This window comes from Sapajus apella, unplaced genomic scaffold, assembly GCF_009761245.1.
Source record: "Sapajus apella isolate SASKATOON/1434 unplaced genomic scaffold, GSC_monkey_1.0 scaffold70, whole genome shotgun sequence".
In the NCBI taxonomy this organism is placed as follows: Eukaryota; Metazoa; Chordata; class Mammalia; order Primates; family Cebidae; genus Sapajus; species Sapajus apella.
In genome coordinates, this window is record NW_022437010.1 from 5,589,429 (window position 1) to 5,605,866 (window position 16,438).

Sequence of the window (16,438 nt, forward strand, 5' to 3'; positions counted from 1 at the left end):
AAGAGTGGCAGGGGAGATGCCACACTTTTTAAATAACCAGATCTCATGAGAATTCAATCACTAGCACGAGAATAGCATCAAGCCTTGAGGGATCTATCCCCATGACCAAAACATCTCCCACCAGGCCCCACCTCCAGCACTGGTGATTACATTTCAACAAGAGATTCTGGTGGGGGCAAATAGCCAAACTATGTCATTCAGCCTCTGGCCCCCCGACAAATCTCATGACCTTCTTACATTGTAAAATACAATCAGGGCTTCTCAGTTGTCCCACAAAATCTTAACTCATTCTGTATTAACACAAAAGTTCCAAGTCCAAAGTCCAAAGTCTCATCTGGAATGTGTTCCTTTCACCTCCGAGCCTATATAATCAAAACGAGTTATTTACTTCCAAGATACAATGAGGGTACAGACATTGGGTAAATACTCCCATCTCAAAGGGGAGAAGTCAGCCAAAAGAAGGGAGTTACAGGCTCCATGCAAATTCAGAACCTATGAGGGCAGTCACTAAGTCTTAAAGCTTCAAAATAATCTCTTTTGACTACATGTCCCACATTCTGGGCACATGGTATGTTGGGTGACCTCCCAAGGTACTGAGGAGCTTTGACCCTGTGGCTTTTCTGGGTTCAGCCCCTGAAGCTGCTCTCACAGCTTACTGAGTGCCTGCCCCTTTTCCAAGTACAGGATGCAAGCTACCAGTGGATCTACCATTCTGGGATCTGAAGGATGGTGGCCCCCTTTTCCCACAGCTTCACTAGGCAGTGCCCCAGTGGGGACTCTATGTGAGGGCTCTAATCCCACAATTCCCCTCTGCACTACCCTAGTAGGGTATCTCCATGAAGGCTCTGCTCCTGCAGCGGGCTTCTGCCTGAGCACTCAGGCTTTCCCATACATCCTCTGAAATCTAGGGGGGAATCTGCCAAGCCTCCTTCACTCTTGCACTCTGTGTGGCTGCAGGCACACATGGAAGCTGCCAAAGCTTATGACTTGCATTCTCCCAAGCGGCAGCCCAAGCTGTACCTGGGGTCCTCTGAGCTGAGGCTGAAGCTGGGGTGGCCTGAAGGTGAGAAGCAGTGTACTGAGGATGCTCAGGGAAGAGGGGCCCTGGCCTGGCCCACAAAACCATTCAGTCCTCTTGGGCCTCTGGACCTGTGATGGGAAGAGCTGCCTCAGAGACTTCTGGAAAGCCCTGGAGGCCTTTTTCCTATTGTCTTGGATATTAGCACTTGACTCCCTTTTAGTTATGCAAATATCTCTGGCAAGTGATTTCCCCACAGCTTACTCGAGTTTCTCCCCTGTAAACGGGATTTTCTTTGGTACCACATGGCCAGGAGGCAAATTTTCCAAACTTGCATTCTTTGTTTCATTAAGTTCAAACTTTAGGGCATTTCTTTGCTCCCACATCTGAGCATAGGTCATTAGAAGCAACCAAGTCACATCTGAATGCTTTGCGGCTTAGAAATTTCTTCTGCCACATACCCGAAATTATCACTCTTAAGTTCAAACTTCCACAGATCCCTGGGGCATGGACATAATGCAGCCTAGTTCTTTGTTAAGGCAAGACACTCGTGTCCTTTGCTCCAGTTCCCAACAAGTTCCTCACTTCCATCTCAGACCTTGGCAGCCTGGACTTCACTGTCTTAATCACTATCAGCATTTTGCTCACAACCATTTACCCAGTCTCTAAGAAGCTGTGAATTTTCCCTCATCTTCCTGCCTTCTTCTGAGCCCTCCAAACTTTTCCAACCTCTGCATGTTACCCAGCTCCAAAGCTGCTTCCACATCATCAGGTATATTAATAGTAATGCCCCACTCCTTAGTACCAATTTTCTGTATTAGGCAATTCTTGCATTGCTATAAATAAATACCTGAGACTGTGTAATTTATAAGAAAAGAGGTTTAATTGGCTCATGGTTCTTCAGGTTATACAGGAAGTCTAGTGCCAACCTCTGCTTCTGGGGAGGCCTCAGGAAGCTTACGATCATGACAAAAGGCAAAGGAGGAGCAAGCATGGTGGGGGAGGTGCCACACTTTTAAAAAGCCAGATCTCATGAGAATTCACTGACTAAAATAAGAATAGCATCAAGCCATGAGGGATCCACCCCACTGACCCAAACATCTCTCAGCAGGCCTTACCTCCAGGATGGGGGATTACATTTGCTATTAGTATGTTTTCTTACTGCTATGAAGAACTGCCTGAGACTGGTCAATTTATAAAGGAAAGAAGTTTAATTGACTCATAGTTCAGCATGGCTGGGAAGGCTTCGGGAAACTTACAATCGTGGCAGAAAGCAAAGAGGAAGCAAGGTACCTTCATCACAAGGCAGCAGGAAGGAGAAGTGCAGAGTGAAGGGGAAAGAGGCCTTATAAAACCATCAGATTGTGTGAGAACTCCTGCGCTAGCACAAGAACAGGTGGGGGAAACTGACCCCATGATTCAAGTGCCTCCACCTGATCTCTCCCTTGACACGTGGGGATTATGGAGATTGAAATTCAAGATGAGATTTGGGTGGGGAAAAAAGCCTAACTATATCACATTTCAACAAGACATTTAAGTGGCTACAAAGATTTAAACTATATTATATAGTTTTGTCTTTTATGTTTTATACTGATTAGAAGTAAATGTTGATATATGTATTCTTCTGCAACTTTTCATACTCAACACCACATTTTTCAGATTTGTGCATGTTAAGATATATAACACCAGCTCATGCTTCACTGCTGCAGACTACTCTCTCATATGACTGTATCATACTTCATGTTTCTATTAATAATATTCTACAGATGAACATTTAAGATGTTTTCAGTTTGCTGTAGGGGTTTTGTTTTGTAATTCAAAGAGTGTTGCTACAAACATTCTTTGATTGACTTTGCATCTGGGAAAAGCTCAATGTGGTCATGATGTACTTTTATTTTTATAAGTTACTCTATTTGACCTGAAACTTTACACAGGGATTTACAGTCATGGGTGGCAGGTGACCTTTTCCAAGAGTCAGGAACCTCCTTGAAAGGCCACATATAATTCAAGGGTGGGTGTCATGGCCAGCCTGTCACGCCTGTTCCTAGCCCCCAACCCAAACCTCTTTGTGCTCCCATCCCACTCAAAGGCAAGCTCCACCCCTAGCCGCAGAGCCCTGCCTATGTTTGCTCGAATCTGAAACAGCCCATCCCTCCCCAGCTGGGTCACTGCCATGTGGCTGTGCCTGCCCCTCCTCCTGTGTCTGTGTCTCAGTCATCTGCTGTAAAGCCCATATCTACCCAGTGCCTATGTTCACTTCTCCACCCTGAGGGTGGTTGGAGAACATGTTTCCTACACAGCCAGGTGCTGCTGCTCATGTGCTGTGAAGTCTGGCTGCCTGGGATGCCCCCTCCTTAAAGGCTCTGCAGAGATGCTTGCTAGCCACGGAGCCTCCTTGCAAGTTGTTCTTGAACACCTGAGCCCTTTCCGGTGCCCAGCAGGCACTATAGCTTCCTCTCTAGAATGCAGCTTTGCCTGGGCACAGAGACAACCAGCTTGGGATGCTCTTGGGCAAGGGTATTGGGGGGTTCTCTTTTGCTTCTACTCTTCATGCTTCTAAAATAAACAGCATTTGATCATAAAGAGAGAGACAGAGAATGAGGGCGAGAGAGCTCAATTTGGGAGAGACAGGGCTCCCACCTTATTGAGAGATGATGGGACACCTGGATGAGAAGTACACTTTCTTTAAGTGGACACAAGGATTTGCAAGAAGAATAATAAAGTACTGGCAGAGTACTATTTTAAGATATTGATAGGAGAGAGAGAGAGAGAGAAGCTATGTGCTTAATGTTATAAATAGGGCCTGCAACCAATTAAACTCACTTGTGGCTTCCTTATTTTGTAAGAAACCCAAAACACTTGGGGAACGGGAATTCGTGGAGCACCTTGATGAAACCTAAAGGAAGAAAGAAGCATGCAGGCTTAAAAAAAATGCTCCTGCCATGTCTGCCACAACCCCCCCCCCCCCGCCAATCCAAGTCCAGGCATGCCCTCAGAGAGGTCAACAAATTCCAGGAAAGCAATGGCCATATGGGGGGTCCAGATGGATGGGGCCATAGACACATGCACAGGAACTCCTTGCCTCTGGTGTGATATGGAAACGTCACCAGACATCCCAGCCTCATCCTGTGTGTACTGATGCCCACAGACCAAACGGATGCCTCCGGGGGCCAACAGTACTTTGTTAAACCCCATGATTGTAGCACAATGCTAAGGAAGCAGGGAACCCCCAGGAACAACCATCATTATCTGCCTGAATAGAAGTCCAGAGTTAGAAAACGTGAACAGTATATATTTTTGCACACCCAGTTTGTGGGCTACGTGTCAGGCATCATTAGGTGGTAAATTCTACCATTCTGTCTTGTTAGCCCAAAGCTGTAAAGAGGCTGTTATTGCAAACTAGTGACAACACACTTGGTAGAAAGCAGCAACATCCTGAATCCTGGTCTTGAAAAGACATACGCAAGCAACAGCAGCGACCCACCTCGGGACCCAGTCCTCAGCCTCTGTGAGGCTGGCTTTTAAAGCTGAGAAAAGCCAGTGGGAATGTAGAAATTCAGTGGGAAGAAAACCATGACGGCTTCTGAGCACTCTGTGAGTAGCTAGGAGCAACATGTTCCCAGGTCCTGAAAGCTCCACAGTAACAAGTCTGGCAGCTGTGGAGTCATGCTGGGGATGGAGCAAGCAAGCTTGAGACTCCTTGTTCTTCCTTTCTACAAGGCCATAATAATCATCCTATTAGGCCTTAGCACATTTCCCATAGGGTTCCCCGTGGGCTTGTGTGGCAGCGACATTTGACACAACCATCATTATTTTTTGGATGCATATGGAAGACACTGGTCGTTCTGTTTCATAAAAGAAACATGGAAATAAATTCATCACAGAGAAAAGATCAAACCCTGAAGTCACACAGAAAAAAGAATGGACCAGAATGTTCTCTGTGTTGCGCTTGGGCCTGATTCCTGAGGTTAACAGTTAAATTGTCTTTTAAAGCCATTTGCTTTCTTCTCCCTATTTTGAACTAATTCTATCCAACCATCTAACTCAGATTCAGGACTGTTAACCTGGAAAAGAGGGAAAAGCAGAGGTCTCCTTGGTAACTATGTCTGTACGCAGGCTGGAGCTGCTGCCTCCGGTGGATCTGAGCAAAGTGCTTCTGAATCACTCTTGTTGCTCAGTGCTCAGCAGCTTTGCCTGGGGGCATCGAGAAAGGTTTAGAAAGATGAGCACCAAACACCCCTGTGTTCAGAGGACCATCTATGCCTGGGTGACACAGCCTCTACTTCTCCCTCTGGATTTTAGAATTTGCTCCTGTCTAGTGTAAATCTCTTTCTTTCTACTTTATCCTCAAATCTCTACTTAGATCATCAGAAACATTTTTTACCACCTGGGAATCTAGCCCAAACAAATTAATCCATAAGATAATAAAAGTTGCATGCATGAAGATGTTCATTGCGGCATTTTTTATACCTGTGCAAACAGAGACAAGTAAAATGACGGGAAGATGATTATGTGAATTGTGAAACATCCAGGCAAGATATTATGATGCAATCAACAAAAGTATAACTAACACTATGTGGCAACAGAGAACAACATGTCTTACAATCTCAAGTTTTAAAAGAATATACGATTATAGTTAAGTAAAAAATATATACACAAAGTGCCAGAAAGGAATGCACAAAATAACACCAGTAATGCTAGGTGAGTAGCTGTAAACATGAATCTCTTCTGATGTATAATTGATAAAATAAATAGCACCCTGAGCTTCCTCAAATATAAACCAAATGTCATAATTATTTAGAAAAATCTAGCTATTCCTACGATTTCATTTTAACTCAGCCTGTTAGGTATGGGGCCAAGTGAGTCAGAAAAGATTGAAAGTTGAGCCTTTTCAAATTTGAAGAAGGATTTCTTTCCACCAAAGCAGTAAGATTGCTCTTTTTTTCTACCCTCGTTTCGTTTTAGTTTCTCTGAGTTAAATGCTAATTTTTATTATTGATCTTTTTAAATGCTGCTTCCCATGAAAACTTTAGATCTTTAGCTAACTATTTTCCAATTAACCCTCTTATCCTGGCTGCATCAAGCTGGTCCTTCTCTCTCACCACTGCAGGCTCAGAAAATCATTGCATGTTAGCTGGGCATGAAGGCCTGAACCTGTAGTCTCAGCTACTGGGAAGGCTGAGGTGGGGGGGATCACTTGAGCCCAGGGTTTTCAGGTTATATAGCTCAAGATGATTGTGCCTCTGAAAAATCACTGAACTCCAGCCTGGGCAACATAGCAAGACCCTATCTCTTAAAAGTTAACTGATTAATTAAAATTAAAAGAAAATTATTGCATGTCAGAACTGTAAAGGACGCAGCAGGGCACGATGGCTCATGCATGTAATCCCAACACTTTGGGAGGCCAAGGCGGGTAGATCATCTGAGCTTAGGAGTTTGAGACCAGCCTGGGCAACATGATGAAACTCTGTCTCTACTAAAAATACAAAAATTAGCCAGGCGTGGTGGTGGGTGCCTGTAATCCTAGCTACTCAGGAGGCTAAGGCAGGAAAATTGGAGAATCGCTTGAACCCAAGAGGTGAAGGTTGCAGTGAGCCAAGATCAGACCACTGCACTCCAGCCTAGGTGGCAGAGTAAGACTCTGTCTCCACTAAAAAAAAAAAAAAAAAAGAACTATAAACTGTAAAAGATGCTGAAATTCTTCTGTTTAAGGTTTCTCAAACTAGGATCAGTTGGAGGTAGGAAGGCATATAGCTTTGTTGTTACATAGTTCTTCAATTTACTTTGGACTGATAATTTTACAATAGCTATACGCGTAAGGCATTTGCAATGGACTGAATGTTTGCGTACCCCTCAAACTCATGTGTTAAAATCCTAACCCCCAAGGTGATGGTATTAAGAGGTGGAACCTTTGGGAGGTGATTAAGTCATGATGGAAGAGTCCTCATAATGGGATTAATGCTTGTGATGGTTGACTTTGAGTGTCACCTTGACTGAATTAAGGAATTCTCAGAAAGCTGATAAAGCCCAATTTAGTCTGAATGCTTCAGCAGGCACTGAGTTATTCCTCTTGTGCTGAAAGGGACACCCAGCTGCTTTTACTTTGGACTAGAGTGTTTCCTGAGGAGACTGGCTTGTGGGTCAATGGACTAAGTGTGGGGAAATCTGCTTTCAATGCAGGCAGGTACCAGCCAACCAGCTGGGGGCCTGAATGGAACAAAAATGTAGAACAGCAAAGTTCTCTCCTTCTCTTTACCAGAGCTGAGGTGCCCTTCTTCTCCTGCCCTTGGACATCGGAAACTCCAGGTTCTCCAGCCTTTGGACTCTGGACCTCACATCAGCAAGCAGTGCCAGCTGGGGAGAGCCACAGGCACCTATTCCAACCCCTGAGAGTGGCTGGGTGGGCTGAGCCATGGGGATGAGACTGCCCAGGACCCAGTGATGCTAGAACCCTGATCGCAGACTTCTAGCCTCTAGAATAGTAAGAAATAAATTTCTGTTGCTTGTCAGCCACCTGGTGTATGGTAATTGGTTTCAGTAGCTTGAACTAAGACAGCATTTATACTTAATTGTGTAATTACATATATTTAAGTATCACTACAATAGAAATATTTTTATTTGGTTAACACTGGGGAGGGGCATGAGAATTTTCTTTCTTTATAAGAGGCCAGTCCTTAGTAAGTCTCCACCTGCCTTCATGTGATAAGGACTCTGAGTCTGAGGCAGGAGAATGACTAGGCTCTGCTCTCTCTGGGCTGGGGAGACTAAAACCTGTTCAGTATGTGTCTTAGGCTGTTTTGTGCTCTCATAACAGAACACTAGAGACTGGGTAGTTTATAAAAAAAAAAAAAAAGAAATTTATTTCTCACAGTTCTGGAGGCTGGGAAGTCCAAAGTCAAGGTGCTGGCATCTAGGGAGGGCCTCCTTGCTGTGTCATCCCACAGAGTCTCCCTCTGTTACCCACGTTGGAATGCAATGGCGTGATCTTGGCTCACTACAACTTCTGCTCCAGGATTCATGTGATTCTTCTGCCTCAGCCTCCTAAGTAGCTGGGATTACAGGTGCCCACCACCATGCACAGCTTATTTTTGTATTTTTAGTAGAGATGGGGTTTCTCCATGTTGGTCAGGCTGGTCTCGAACACCTGACCTCAAGTGATCTGCCTGGGATTATAGGCATGAGCCAACCCACTTGACCATGACTGCTAATACTTTTTTTTTTTTTTTTTGAGACGGAGTTTCGCTCTTGTTACCCAGGCTGGAGTGCAATGGTGCGGTCTCGGCTCACTGCAACCTCCGCCTCCTGGGTTCAGGCAATTCTCCTGCCTCAGCCTCCTGAGTAGGTGGGATTACAGGCATGCGCCACCATGCCCAGCTAATTTTTTGTATTTTTAGTAGAGACAGGGTTTCACCATGTTGACCAGGATGGTCTCCATCTCTTGACCTCGTGATCCACCTGCCTCGGCCTCCCAAAGTGCTGGGATTACAGGCTTCAGCCACCGCGCCAGGCCCGACTGCTAATATTTTTAAGTAGAAAAAAATCATAAAGCAGATGCTGGTCAGATTAAGAATGAAGCTGTCCTAAGAAATAGTGCATGGAAGCATGCGAAAGTTTATCCTGCACCTTTGCCTCCTGGGGCGAGGGAGTCACCAGGACACAGGATGTGAGGAGCACCCCTATATCTCCAGCACCCCTGAATGGGCTTTCTTGTCAGAGTTTGGGTCTCCAGGGCACAGCTTCCATTCTTCCTAAGATAGAGTTCCCTCTACTCTTTGTTAGGTAAATATGAGTTAATATACCAAGGGCAGGCAGGAGTAGAGAATGTCCATCTGTTATGGGTTGGGTTGTGTGCTCCCAAATTCACTGTTGAAGTCCTGATCTTCTGAAGTATTTACAGGGGTGGTTCAATGAAAATGAGGCCATTAGGGTGTGTCCTAATCTAAAATCATTAGTGTGCATGCATATGTTCATTGCAGCACTGTTCATAATAGCAAAGACATGTAATCCACCTAAATGCTTGTTTAATGACAGACCAGGTAAAGAAAATGTGGTATACACATACACCATGGAATACTATGCAGCCATAAGAAAAACAACATCAGGTCCTTTGCAGGAACATGGATGGAGCTGTAAGCCATTATCCTCAGCAAACTAACACAGGAACAGAAAACCAAACACCACATGTTCTCACTTGTAAGTGGGAGCTAAATGACGAGAACACATGGACATGCGGAGGGGAATAACACACTCTGGGGCCTATCAGAGAGTGGAGGGTAGGAGGAGGGAGAGGATCAGCAAAAATGACTAACGGGTACTGGGCTTAGTACCTGGGGGATGAAATAATCTGTACAGCAAACACCCATGATACAAGTTTACCTATGTGACAAACCTGCATCTGTACCCCTGAACTTAAAATAGAAGTTTAAAAAGGGGCAATGAGGACACAGACGTGTAGAGAGGGAAGACTGCAAGCCAGGAAGAGAGGCTGCAGGAGAAACCAAACCTGACACTTGGATCCTGGACTTCCAGCCTCCAGAACTATGCGACAATAACCTTCTGCTGTGCATGCCCCAGTGCGTGTGACTTCCTTACACCAACCCCGGCAAACGAAGACATCATCCAGACTAGGTAGGCCATTTTCCTAAAATATTACTAAACTATCTCAAATATTTAAACACTGTTTTATAAAATACAAGCTGAAGTGTTTGAACCACGTTTCCTCATTTGCACATTTATGCGCCAGTGAATTGCTGGTTGACATATTCATAGGTTTAAGCATATGGCATCTGGTTCATTTCATATATGTTTGGTTTCAACACACTGAATCCTGTTGTCACTTATATTAAAGTCCCCAAAAGACCTCTTCATGAAATGTTAAGGAGAGATCATGAAATAATGAAATCAGATAAATAAATAACTGAATCCAATGAATCCAACCAAAATTGGAAGTTGCCCTATTAGGGTTGAGTTCGTACTATTTTGAGTAATAGTAACATATTATGGAATGAGGCACAAACAAGATGCATTCCTAATTATATGTGTCTGTGCGTGTCTGTGCGTGTGTGTGTGTGTGTGTGTGTGTGTGTGTGTGTGTGTTGATGCATAAACTCTGGACCAAAAAAAAAGCGTTTTCTTAAAGAACTATTTGAAGTCACTGGAAAGAGGACAAGCAGGCAGAAACTGGAAGAGCGTCCATTTGTAAGAGATGAGCATTTGTCTGGCTTTCTGCTGGGGCTGATGTAGAAAGTACAGTCTCTCCCACCACCTCGAGGGCTCAACGGATGGAAGAGGGATTCCTAAATGGCTGGAAAATGAGGGGGGAAACACCAGATTGAAAGGAACAAGGGAGCTCTTCCCGGGACGTTGTCTGCAGGCACTCAGAATGGTCCAGCGTTTGACACACCCATATTGTAGGCTTTCCTACAATACAACCTCTCACAAAACCAAGCTGTCCCGAAGCCCTGGTAATAGAATTGTCTACATTTATACCAAGAAGTTTGGGAAAGCACCAAAATCTGCCTGTGGCGTGTGCCCAGGCAGACTTCGAGGGGTTTGTGCTATATGACCTCAAGTTCTTATGAGATTGTCCAAAACAAAGAAACATGTCAGCTGGGCCTATGGTGGTTCCATGTGTGCTAAATGTGTTCGTGACAGGACCAAGCATGCTTTCCTTATCGAGAAGCAGAAAATCATTGTGAAAGTGTTGAAGGCACAAGCACAGAGGCAGAAAGCTAAATAAAAAATGAAACTTCTTTGAGTAATGAAAATGAAAAGACTTAAAAAAAAAAGGAGCAAAGGAGGGGAGCCATAAAACCTGTGTATAATTTCCCCCAGGTCTTCCACTGATCTCTTAGCTGTGCCTGAGTGGGAGACGGTCCAGGGAAGCTTCCAGAGGGAGCCAGCTGGAGTGCTGAGGAGACAAGGAAGGAAACAGAAAATAATATGTAGTAAATCTCAAAAGGCTGACATTTTGGGGAGCATGTTCTCTGACCACAGTGAAATGAAACTGGACATTGACATCTTGAAGATCTCCAGAAAACTATAATGGGCATTACTGAGCAATGGATGAGCTTTGATTATGGGCTGAGGATTAAGGTAATAATATTGTATCAGTGTTAAGTCTCCGGATTTTGATAATTACGCTGTGCTCATGTACAAGATGGTCTTTGTTTCTGGGGGATGCACACTGGAGTATTTGGAGGTCAAATGGCACAGTCTGTGGGGGGAGGGAGAGGGAGAGGGAAGAGAGAGGAATGAAAAAGCAAATGGCATAAAATGTTAAGCAATTGTTGAATCTGGATAAATAGTATACGGGAGTTCCTTGAACTATATTTGCCGCTTTTGTAAAAATTTTAAATTATATCAAAATTTACCCTTTTAAAAAATAATAAACCCTAATTCACATCCTATTTTGCTTCTGTTTTCTTCTGGAATTGTCTGTATTGGATATTAGAGGCAAGACGGTCCATAGAGCCTCACCCCAACCCAGGGCTGGGAGGGGCTGTGAATGGTACCGTGGGGACCGTGCCCAAACAGCTGACAGGGGCTTTGTCACCTAGCGCAGAGGGCAGACCAGGTCCCCACAGCCCCAATCTACTCCTGAGCACCACCTCACCATTACTGGGTTTCTAAGTAGATGACAGCAAGGTCCTTGTGCTAAACTGCAAAGCACATCACAGAAGCCAGAGGCAAGGATTAGTGTCCGCTAGACAAACGACCAGCTGCTATTACCATCTTGTTCAAAGTTTAGAAACCGCTAGATAGGAAAGGTGAGACAGCAGTCGTCTCTGAATAGTGAGTTTTTGTGTGGTGGCGGTGGTGGGGGACGTTTGGAGGAGGTTGGGGGTGGGGAGAGTTGCTGCCCACAAAGAACCCTTTAGAGAGCAATATTGACATCATGACCTGCCCTGTCTCAGTGTTTCCTGCTTATCCCCATGAACCAGACTCCTCAGACAGATTCTCTTCTGTCTTTGAAACGCATTAACTCTGCACACGCTGGTGGTCCTGAAGCGCCTCTCTGCTGCCTTCCTGTGTTTGGGAGAATTCCCCCTCCTGTGTCTCCATGGGAAAAGATAAGAATGCCAGGGACTTGCTTCCTCAGCCTTCCTCACAGTGTAGGGTGGGATGTGAGGCAGCCAGTCAGATGCGTTTGCCCAGAGTCCCAGGGACCCCCAAGGCCCTCTCTCGGGCAGCTGGCACAGCTGCAGGCCATGGAGACCCTGGGTGGGCGGTGCAGGTACAGCACCCAGCAACTGGTACTCTCAGCACCCTCAGCGGCTGCAGCAACAGTGTCCCTGAGGACCAGTTACAGGCGTGGCTCTCTGCGACTCACCGGACATCACGTGTACAATCCAGTGACATTAAACACTTTCTCAGCGTTGTGCAGCCATCACCACTTACTAGCACTTCATCCCTCAAATGGAAACCCTGTGGAGCAGTCGCTCTCATTCCTCCCTTCCCCTCACTGTCCCTTGCGACCACTAGTGCATCTGTCCCCAAGAATTCGCCCTTTCTGGATGTTTGATGTGAACAGAATCTTACGTTATGTGGTCTGACTTCTCTCCCTGAATGTTTTCAAGGCTCATGCATGCTGTAGCACGTATCAGAGCTTCAGTCCTTTCTACAGCCAAACCACATCCTGTTACATGGATATATTACATTTTGTTTACCCATTCATTTGTTGATGGACAGTGGGTTGTGTCCAGCTCTTGGCGATGGTGCATAGAGAGGCTACGAATATTCATGTACTAGCTTTTGTTTGGAGATCTATTTTCCATTCTTTCCAGTATGGGCCTAGTATTGATTCTACATTAAACTTGTGTAGGAACTGCCGAGCTACTTTTCCTAGTACTTTTTAAAAATACATTATTTTCTGCTTAATATAAGCAGAGTTTATTTCTGTTGCTGGCAACCAGGAACTTGGACTGATATCTTATTCCCACCTTCCTGATGGGAAACCTGAGGCTCAGGGAAGACTGACTGGTTAGTCCAAAGCTCCTGGCTGGATCCAGGCCACAGATCCCTTACCAGTTTGCTGCTGAGACTCTAGGACAATGAGATTCCCTTTGCCTCTCACCTCCTGCATAAATAATACGGTGCAGTGGTTCCCAACAGGGGTCCCTGGAGGCCAAGGGCGCCATGAATTATTGACCAGGGTCTGGGAGCTATTTTGAATATTTCACTAAGTGTAATGGAAAACCTCCACTTACGCACAATGAAGCTATTCAGGCTATCTAAAATGTCAAGTTTCTTTGCTTTTGGCAGAAATTAAATCAACCCAGGGTAGTAATAAGGGTTACTGCCTGCTGATCAGAGACTCTGGCTGGCAGTTATGTATATCTTTGATTAATTTTAAAAATGGGAAAATGAATAAATTATTACTTAATAAATGGAGTTGTTTGGTGAATTAAAATCTTTTAAAACATGGGGTCCATGGGGAGAGAAATCAGATATGAGTGTCTTGGTGATAAGAAGGCCATCAAAGAAAGCATTGAGAACATGTCCTTGGCTGGCACCTGGGGCTCTGGGTCTAAAGAGTCTTGATTCTGCCACTGACAGCTCAGCCCTTGTGCCAGTGACCATGGGTGTCCCCTTCTCTGCCACAGAGGGGCTGATTTGCTGTTGCTAAGCTTCCTTCCCGCTGTGGTGTCCTGTGATTCTAACCCACCTATGAAGGGAGGCAGCCATGAAGAGGGGAGATAATTCATTTTTTTCTAGATGGCTGAGCTGCCCGCAGGACACAGCAGTGACCAGAGATGGGAGATCCTGCACACACCCGGTCTCTCTCCAGACCTCTTCTCCTGTTGTATCCTCTGGCTTGCAGATGGCCACTTTCCTTCACCCCTCACCTCTGCCCTCACCCACGTCTGTTGCCAGGCCCTTTTTATCTCTGGAGGTCTGTCCTCTGGATCAACACTTCTCTGTCCCCAGGCTGTCTCCCACATGGTCCCCAGCCGGGCTCCTAATCATTCACCACCTGCTTCCCTGGCTGGCATCACAGAACCCTGATATCTTTGTTTCCTCTTTGCTAACAGTGGTGTGGTCACATCACACCTTACTTGGTGCAAGGTAAGGTGTCGGGAAGCAGCCGTGACACCTGCCTGCCTGGTACACCTCTCACCATCCTTCCTAAAGCCTGCACCAGCTGCAGGGAGCCTCCCAGATGGCTGGGCTGTTCCAGACCTCCAAGCCTTTGGGTCATCCCTAATTGCTTTCTTGACATTTAGCTTGAAAGAGTGACAAAGTAACATTTTAACTCCCAGCGACACATACTGGTCCTGATGACAAATACAGTCAGCCCCAGTGGGCTTCTGTGTGATTTTTGAACCTGCCCCTCCACCTCTCTGGGTGCTAAATATACTTATCACCTGAAGGAACATTGACCGTCTACCTAACCATGAGTTAGAGACATAAAGAAATTAACATTTGTAAAGAGCCTAAGAACATTCAAAGGAATGGCACCCCGCGGTGAGTAAACAGCTCCGTGAAGTGCAGATCTGGAGGGCAATCTTGCCTGTCATGAATACCAATGTCTTTGACTGACGAACCCACAAACAGATATCCATCAGTCAAAGACAATGGTTTGGGAGCTCCTGCAGCTCACGCCCTGTGTGGGCATCAGACCTGAGGTCACTGTGTCATGGGTCTACTTACTATCTACCTGGAGATATGACCAGATCCCACAGTGGGAGGGCTCAGTCTCGAAGAGTGCTCCTCAGCCCTCAGACATCAGTCCAGGTCTCCAGCACTTCTGACCCATTGGCTTCAAGTAGGGGTTCGCACGACTCCCACTTTGTGTTTGATTAATCTGTTGAGCGACTCACGGAACTGAGGGACACACATTCACCAGTTTACTTTAAAGTATATTGCAAAGGATACAGATAAAGAGAGGCACAGGACGAGGTATGGGGGAAGGTGCCTGGAGCTTCTGTGCCCTCCCTGGGCATGCCACCCTCCAGGAGCCACCATGGGTTCAGGTATCTGGAAGCTCCCGAACACTGTCCTTGTGGGGTTTTATGGAGGCTGCAATGCACGGGTGTGCTTGACCATGCGGAAATGTGACTGGACAGAAAGCACGTGACCTAAACCCAGAAAGACCTGCCTGCTCAGACTTTTCTTGGCCTTTCTAAGCAGCATTCCTTCCTCTAGGGTATGGGGCAGGACCTTCTGTGGAATGAGGGTTTTTTTTTGTTTTATTCTATTTTTCTTTTGCTTGTTTAACAGAGTCTTGCTCTGTTGCCCAGGCTGGAGTGCAATGGCATGATCTTTGCTCACTGCCAACTCCGGCCACCTCTGTTCAGGGGTTCTCCTGCCTCAGCCTCCTGAGTAACTACAGGCACGCACCACCACATCCTGCTAATTTTTTTGTATTTTTAGTAGGGACGGGGTTTCACCATGTTGATTGGGCTGGTCTCGAACTCCTGACCTCGTGATCCGCTTGCCTTGGCCTCCCAAAGTGCTGGGATTACAGGCATGAGCCACCGCACCAGGCCTAATGAGGGCTGTTTGATCCACAAACAGATTAGCATCCCATCATGAGCAGATGAAAGAAAAACAGAAGGTCAGAGAGAGAGATTCTGTTTCCTGAGTCCTAAAGCACCCCAGCATTCTAACAAGGAATGTGGGCGTTGGCAGCCAGGAGCCTGGAGGAAAACCAATATGCATATCCTGATACCACAGGCTTCTGCGACGCGAAGTGTTTTCCAGACACTTCCCAGACCTCACAGTCCCTTCAGCCTTCCTTTCATTGTCAAATTCTCTGGCCCAACACTAGCAGCTTTTGCACACACTGTGCCATTTAATTCTGACATCAGCCCAGTGTCCCAGCCTGCAGGTGTGGCTCAGGGAGCTTAGCGGGCGCTCAAAAACGCTGTATTTGAACTTGAACTGCCTGACTCCAAAGTCCAAACTCGTCACTACTTTGATCGTCTTCCTGTGTTCGACTTGAAAATGTGCTTGAGGCGACCCTATTAACCAGTGTTTCTCAGTCTGTTGCCCACACAAGCACGCACTGCCAGAGCTCAGGGTCCCTCTCCTGGCCTGGAGTCAGTCCCCAACAAACCCCAGTGTGAGCCTGCTGGGGTGCAGGCATGGAAAAGGCCAGGCCTTAGGGTGCTCTGTCCCAGGCTGGAACAGCACAGCCGAACCACGTCAGAGCTAGTCACCCGGGAGGCTGGGCTTGTTTAGCTTTCCGTCTTCTGGGGTGCCAGTCTGTAGGGGACAGAGAAGCTCCGTGAGCTCGTTGTCCCTGTGCTATTAAAAAACCCTGCAGACGGTGCTGCCTGGGCGTGGGGGTGATTAAGGCACAGTGACAGCAGGTTGGCTTGCTGCCCTGGCTGGGAGGAGTGCTTTGCCAGGCATTGTTTCCCCCATCAAACAGGGAGGAACAGGTGGCTGGACCCAAAGTGCTTCCCTCCAATG

The 16,438-nt window shown here is 46.2% G+C and overlaps 1 pseudogene; it reads left to right on the forward strand.

Moving 5' to 3' along the window:
• Positions 1-9,961: 9,961 nt before the first annotated feature.
• On the forward strand, positions 9,962-10,791 carry LOC116531398 (annotated as a pseudogene).
• Positions 10,792-16,438: the final 5,647 nt, after the last annotated feature.